The following is an 8,235-nucleotide window of genomic DNA, read 5'->3' as shown; positions in this document are numbered from 1 at the left end:
AGTGGTGTACTCCTTAACCGTATTCTGTTTATATGTGAAGATAGGGCCAGGACGTCCTTAGTGTTGTACCTCCTCTAACCGTATTCTGTTTATATGTGAAGATAGGGCCAGGACGTCCTTAGTGTTGTACCTCCTCTAACCGTATTCTGTTTATATGTGAAGATAGGGCCAGGACGTCCTTAGTGTTGTACCCCCTCTAACCGTATTCTGTTTATATGTGAAGATAGGCCTAAGACGTAGCCTACTTAGTTTTATAAGCTAGCAATTTCAATATTCGCAAAGAATGTTGAAAATGTTCGAAGATTTTCAGTCTGCGTTTTATTCTTGATTTTTTGTTTTTGTTTTATTTAATGACAACAGTGGAGCACATTGATTTATTAATCGTCGGCTATTGGATGTCAAACATGTGATAATTATACCATATAGTTTTAGAGAGGAAACCCGCTAATTTTTTCCATTAGTACCAAGAGATATTTTATATACACCATCCCATAGACAGGATAGCAAATACCATGACCTTTGATATACCAGTCGTAGTGCACTGGCTGGAACTAGAAATAGCGCAATGAGTTCACCCACGGGAATCGATCCTAGATCGACCGCGAATCAGGCGAGCGTTACCACTGGGCTACGTCCCGCCCGTTCGAATAATAACTCGTCAACAGTTTTGTTGTTCATATGTGGTCACCACATCTTACCTGTTTGTTCATATGTGGTCACCACATCTTACCTGTTTGTTCATATGTGGTCACCACATCTTACCTGTTTGTTCATGATGTTAGACAGGATGGCGTCCACGGGGGCAGGGGTGGCGCGTGCATTGCGTGCATTGGGTGCTCGTGCGCGGTGTTCTTCATCCTGGAATGAAAATGTTCGTAAAATGTAATACTCTTGTGTAAACTGATATAATTTGTTTATTATTGTCGTTATTATTATTGTATTTTAAACATTGATGTGTGAAACGCACTGATACGAGTTTCAAGCCATTGCAAGCCGGATCTCTTGTTTTTGGGACGTATTTTGTGGAGGAGACATAGACCAATTCCTTAAAAGGGCACATAGACCAACTCCTTAAAAGGGCACATAGACCAACTCCTTAAAAGTACACATAGACCAACTCCTTAAAAGTGCACATAGACCAACTCCTTAAAAGGGCACATAGACCAACTCCTTAAAAGTGCACATAGACCAACTCCTTAAAAGGGCACATAGACCAACTCCTTAAAAGGGCACATAGACCAACTCCTTAAAAGGGCACATAGACCAACTCCTTAAAAGGGCACATAGACCAACTCCTTAAAAGTGCACATAGACCAACTCCTTAAAAGTGCACATAGACCAACTCCTTAAACGTGCACATAGACCAACTCCTTAAAAGGGCACATAGACCAACTCCTTAAAAGGGCACATAGACCAACTCCTTAAAAGTGCACTTCAGAAACGTTTGATATTCCTAATGTGAAAATTTTGAACAAATTGCTGCAAAAAGGATAGTTATTATTTAGGGATGGACAGGGCTCCCCCTTCCCCGTCTTTCCCTTTTAACCCGCCCTTGTTTTGCATGTTGTTACTTGAAATCAGACATTATTTACATTGTGTGGTTTAAATTATCAATTTGTGTACATCCGAAATGTTTTTGGTTCACAATATGCATTTTTCATAATTTTAAAAACGCACGCACGTCTGAGAAGTAACGGGTATGGCGGAAAAGCTCCAGACCATTTTCAGAGTGTATTTTCCCGTTTCAGTGTCACGGACCTGTTTCACTCTATTGTAACTTTATATAGCTATTTTACAGTTTTGTAACACATTTGTGTGCATTTTCACGGGCTGAAAATAGGGCCTTCCACTTTCATTAGTTTCTTTGGTAAAGTATATGCATATATAACTTTAAATATAGCATTAAATATAGTCATACCCTCTATTGGTCAGATTTAAAGAATGTATTATAATCCAATGCTGTTTGATCCATCCTGTAAATCCATGTAATTTGATTTGCACTAATATTAGTATACAGGGTACTGTTCTAAGTGAAACATTCATAGGTTGCCACTCAAATTGATATCACAATTTCGTGCGGATTAAGACAGCCAAAAAGCTAAGGGCTGAATTTACAAACTCTCTTTTTGACTTACACGCGTACAACTACATGTGGCGGGACGTAGCCCAGTGGCAAAGTGCTCCTCTGATGTGCGGTCCATCTGGGATCGATCTCCGTCGGTAGGTCCATTGGGCTATTTCTTATTCTAGCCAGTGCACCACGACTGGTATATTAAAAACCGTGGTATGTGCTATCCTGTCTGTGGGATGTTGAATTTAGCCGGTTTCCTCTCTAAGACTATATGTCAAAATAACCACCAATAGCCGATGATTAATAAATCAATGTGCTCTAGTAGTGTTGTTAAATAAAACAAACTTCTTTTTTTAATAAATTGATGTACTCTAGTGGTGTGTTAAAGGAAACTTTTAACTTGTTCGTTAGTGTCCTAAAAGAAAGGACTATTTGTCAACCAATACACACCCATCTTTTAATCAAAGCAAGCTAAAATCGTATTATAAATGCACAAACACTCACCCATAATTTGAATCCCATTGAATGGCAGGTCACGCTACCAGTTTCGGATATAGTAGGAAGTATCTTTGACAGTGTCTACGCTAGGTTCGCACAAAAACTGGTATTCTAATTTTAGTGCAAACTATGAATTTCAGATACAACACTTATGGCCGAATTTACGAAGCCCATTTTTCTTAAACGTAAATACATTAACTTACAAACAAGATTTATTTTGTTTAACGACACCACTGAAGCACATTGATTTATTAATCATCAGCTATTCGATGTCAAACATTTGGTAATTCTTACATATAGGCTTTGTCACGGGGATTCTATAATACCCGTAACTGAATAAAACACGATTATCCAAATATCTCTACTAACTGTATATCTATTAGATCTCTCTGTAACGGGCAGTTCAAAACCGCTTTGGCTCGTCTAGGTATGATCAGAGATACGATCTTATATAAAGTATATATTATTATAGCACGTTTAGTTCACTAGAAAACACAACAAAAACACAATACACTTTGGAATCTGTATTAACCTACGCTGACAAATGTACTGCCGCAGTAGTTAATTAATAACAACAATAATAACAACCCAGAACTGATAACTTAATTAGTTAATGTCTAGGTGTCTAGTTTACACAATATGCTAATCACTTCACCGTAACACAACACCCACACGTGAAATAATTGAGAAACGCTAACACACACACGTGCGATAATGGAGAAACGCTTCCAGGGGAACTTAATTAATAAACGAATTACAACACTATTCCTAACTGGTTAATTTTTAATTAACCCTAACTACTCATTCAATAACCTTGTAATACAGAATTAATACTGGTACCTATCACAATAAAGACAATAACCTACAGTTTACCTAGGTCCTCTAGGATGACTGGCTAAGCTTTATATATATATATATATATATATATATATATATATATATATATATATCAGAACGGTGAGCCTACGGAATACTGCGTCAGATGACCGGCAGCACCGTCTAAATAATATTGGTATAATACAGTATTAAAATATTTAAAGTCACATCAATCACATCAAGGCTATACACAGAGCCGAAAATATATATATATTTACCAAAGTCCCGTCTGAACTAATATAGATCGTTCAGTGGACGACGTCCGTGATCCCCTGGAGCATTCCTAGTTCTCCTAGATATCTCTAAACCCTAGCTATTTATTCAAAACTCTCAGAGACAGCGAATATCGCCTGAGGGTACAACGCGGTACCTCACCTATCATCTGATATTCCACCTCTCCCAAGTCGATATATTTTTCTCTGATCGTCAGACTGGCTGACGCCATCGTCGCCAAATCACGATTGTAAAAACCGCACTCGCGGAGGTATTACGTAACTACTCGCCACATGGCCTCCGCACCTGGCTGGGTGTGTATTAGAAGTACAGCTCGAGGACCGTCGCGCAGAAGTATTACGTAACAAGTTGCCCACCTGGGCTAAGTGCAATGAAACTGCACATGGCCCTCTAACACAATTAAAATAGCCACAGGCGAAAACAAATTAAGAACATGTACCGTCACAGGCTTAGAGAGGAAACCCGCTACATTCTTCCATTAGTATCAAGGGATCTTTTATATGCACCATCCCACAGACAAGATAGCACATACCACGACCTTTGATATACCAGTCGTAGATCACTGGCTATAACGAGAAATAGCCTAATGGGACCACCGACGGGGATCGATACCAAACCGACCGCGAATTAAGCGAGCGCTTCGATTCATTAATAATAGTCTATTGGTTATCAAACTCGTATACATATAATAATTCTGACACTTATATTAATATTCAGTTAAAATTTGTTGTTTAAAACCACTATCTAGAACACATCATCTGATTCATTAATCATCAGCTATCGGATGTCAAACATTTGATAATATATTTCTAACACATAGTATCCTGAGGAAACCCGCTCCATTTTCCCATTAGCAGCAAAGGATCATTTATACATGCACTTGTCTACAGATTGGAAGGAAGAAAGTTTTATTTAACGACGAACTCAACACATTTTATTTACGGTTATATGGCGGCGGACATATGGTTAAGGACCACATAAATATTGAAAGAGGAAACCCGTTGTCGCCACTTCATGGGCTACTCTTTTCGATTAGCAACATGGGATCTTTTATATGCACCATCCCATAGACAGGATAATATATACCACAGCCTTTGTTGCACCTGTTGTGGGGCACTGGCTGAAACGAGAAATAGCAAAATGAGCCCACCAACGGGGATCGATCCTAGACAGATCGCGCATTATGCGAGTGCTGTACCACTGGGCTACGTGCCGCCCCCTCTTCAAATTGGAAAGCACATAGTATATAGTAGCACTACTGGTTGGTATGGGAAAACTGAGTGGATCTACCGAGGTGATTACATCCTAGAACCGCAAGGCTCAATGGGTAGGTGTAAACCACTTGCACCGACCAGTGATCCATAACTGGTTCAACAAAGGCCATGGTTTGTGCTATCCTGCCTGTGGGAAGCGCAAATAAAAGATCCCTTGCTGCCTGTCGTAAAAAAGAGTAGCCTATGTGGCGACAGCGGGTTTCCTCTAAAAACAGTGTCAGAATGACCATATGTTTGACGTCCAATAGCCGATGATAAGATTAAAAATCAATGTGCTCTAGTGGCGTCGTTAAATAAAACAAACTTTACTTTACATCCTAGAACCAAGCACCTCAGGCGAGCGTTCTAGTGGGTAGCTAGGGGGGCAGAATTTACCGCATTCCACCGAACGCTCGCTTCAGGTGCTTGCGTTGCAAGATCGAACTACCTCAGTGGATCCATCACCTGATTGTGTTTATCTAGTTCCAACCAGTGCATCTCAACTGGTCAAAAGCCATGGTATGTGCTTTCCTTTATGTGGCAAAGTGCACATATAAAAAATGCCTTGTTGCTAATGGAAACATTTAGCGTGTTTCCTGTGACGACTATGAGTCAGAATTACCAAATGTTTGACATCCAGTAGATGCAGTGCCGTACCAAGGATGGTTTTTTTTTCTTTCTTTTTCTTTTCTTTTCTTTTTTTTCTTGTTTTTTTTTTTTTTTTTTTTTTTTTTGAAGGAGTTGGGGGGGGGGGGGGGGGAACTGAGTAGTTAATAGTATAAAACTCCTTAAACGGTTAAGAAGAGAATTATTTTTAAGTTTTTATAATTTTTTCCGGATTTTTTACCTCCCCCCCCCCCCCCCGTTAGCTACGGCCTTGCAATGTGCTCTAGTGGTGTCATTAAACAAAACAAACTTCAACCTTTAGTGTCCGAGTTATATCCTGCTTCTCGAATAGCCTACTCACCAATACGTCAATATAAGCAACTGGCGTCAGACTGGCCAAACTGCCCACGGATAGCGGTTTGCAGTTGGTTTTCAAGTAACTGATTTTCCTCTTAAGGGCGGCATATTCTTCATCCAGCTGTGCTTGTTCGCGCAGGTGCAGCATCGAGAAACTAATGAAAACGCAGATTTGGACAAAGCATATGAAATAAAGAAGACCTAGAATCAACGAGCGATACGGGGTCGCCATTTTGTGTTGTTTTCTTTCCTTATAAAACAGTGTCTCTAAGACATTTGGCAATAATAGCTGATAAGATAAAATCACATTCTCTGCCTGGGAACAGACAGACTGCAGTTGCGCTCTAGACTTGCAGCAGCGGACTATTTTTTTTACCATGAATGAATGAATGAATGAATGAATCAGTCAATGAATGAATCAATGAATGAATAAAGGAATGAATGAATGTTCAACGACACCACAGCACAAAAATAGAGATCGACTATTGGGTGTTAAACTTTTTGATAAAGTAATACGTTAATTTAGCCTCTGTATAAGGTGAGGACCCCGAACTACATTTCTTGATGTTGTCATCCCACCCCTACTAAAATTCATAGATTCGTGCCTAACTTGCGAAAATGATTCGAATGAAAAGAAAACGGAATATTTCCAGTTTACAACAAAGCATTCACTTAAAACTACTTCCACCCTAAAATAATTTGTTGTTTGTGTGTTGTTGTTGGCTTTTTGTTTTTGTTTTTTGTTGTTGTTTTTTTTTTGGGGGGGGGGGGGGGTGGGGGGGGGTAGCATTTATGATAACATGAGGTAACCTATATACCAGTAATATATAAACAATGTAACCTTTTATAAATGTGTGACAGAAGCCGTAACATGTATCTAATTAATGAATACCAATCTGCCATTAGCAATTAATTCAATACAATATCACTATACAAAACGGATTCCAAAAGATGTTGTAAGTTTACAAAGAAGAGCTGATTTTGACCATGATAATATAGGACTAGGATCGATCCCCGTGGGTGGGCTCGTTGGGCTATTTCTTATTCCAACCAGTGTACCACGACTTGTATACGAAAGGCCGTGGTATGTGCAATCCTGTCTGTGGGATGGTGTATATAAAAGACCCCTTGCTACTAATGGACAAACTCCTGTCCTGGACGGAGGAGCCCATGAGAGGCGTGCGCTAAAACAGCTTGCTCTGAATGTATACGTTAATCCCTATATAACATAATGTAAAAATGTAGCGGGTTTCCTCTTTAAGACTATATGTCCAAATTACCAAATATTTGACATCCAATAGCCGATGATTAATAAATCAATGTGCTCTAGTTTTGTCGTTAAACAAAACAAACTTGTTTCCGATTGTAGGAGGACTGCCACTTTAAACGCCCCCCCCCCCCCCCCCAGGCCTACAGGCGATTGACACAGAATGAATACTATTTCAAATAACACACTGCATGTCTTTGACAGATTTATTGCTTATTTCATTTCAACTTATTTTCCTGCTTATATCAATTAAGGTTCAAGTACGATGTCCTGGGCACACACACACACACACACACACACACACACACACACACACACACACACACATCAGCTATCTGTCCAGGACAGTGGGTTAGTGGTTAGTGAGAGAGAAGAGGGTGTAGTGGTCTTACATCTACTCATTGAGTCGTTAAAACTCGCTCTGGGTGGGAGCCGGTACCGGGCAGCGAACCCAATACCTACCAGCATTGTGTCCGATGGCTTAACCACGACATCACCGAGGTCGATGATTTATTGCTTAAATTATTTAGCGGGAGCAGATCCTTTAAATAACGTTTTTCTCATGGCGTGCTATGTGGAATATTATTTTAAGAGAGAGAGAGAGAGAGAGAGAGAGAGAGAGAGAGAGAGAGAGAGAGAGAGAGAGAGAGAGAGAGAGAGAGAGAGTGTGTGTGTGTGTGTGTGTGTGTGTGTGTGTGTGTGTGTGTGTGTGTGTGTGTGTGTGTGTGTGTGTGTGTGTGTGTGTGAATCCTCTACCTAGTAGACTATAGGCTGATAGCTTAACTAGCCTACTACAACATCAATGTCGGGGAGTTTTTTTTTTGACATTTGAGAGAGAGAAGGAAGAGAATCTTAAACAAACAAACAAAACACACACATAAAAAAATAATTAAAAGAAATAATAATAATAAAATAAACTCAAACAAACAAAATAAAAATAAATATAAAACGCAAAAGAATTTTTAAGTCCATGTGTCACTATGCAAGCACAGCCTTCATCACACTTATTTTCGGCCAAATCCATAGTCGGTTTATGCTACGTGGTATTTAGAATACGGAAACAGTACTAAATA

The sequence above is a fragment of the Gigantopelta aegis genome, chromosome 5 (assembly GCF_016097555.1).
Source record: "Gigantopelta aegis isolate Gae_Host chromosome 5, Gae_host_genome, whole genome shotgun sequence".
NCBI lineage: Eukaryota > Metazoa > Mollusca > Gastropoda > Neomphalida > Peltospiridae > Gigantopelta > Gigantopelta aegis.
The sequence above is the reverse complement of the archived record's forward strand: the minus strand, read 5'-3'. Positions refer to the sequence as shown.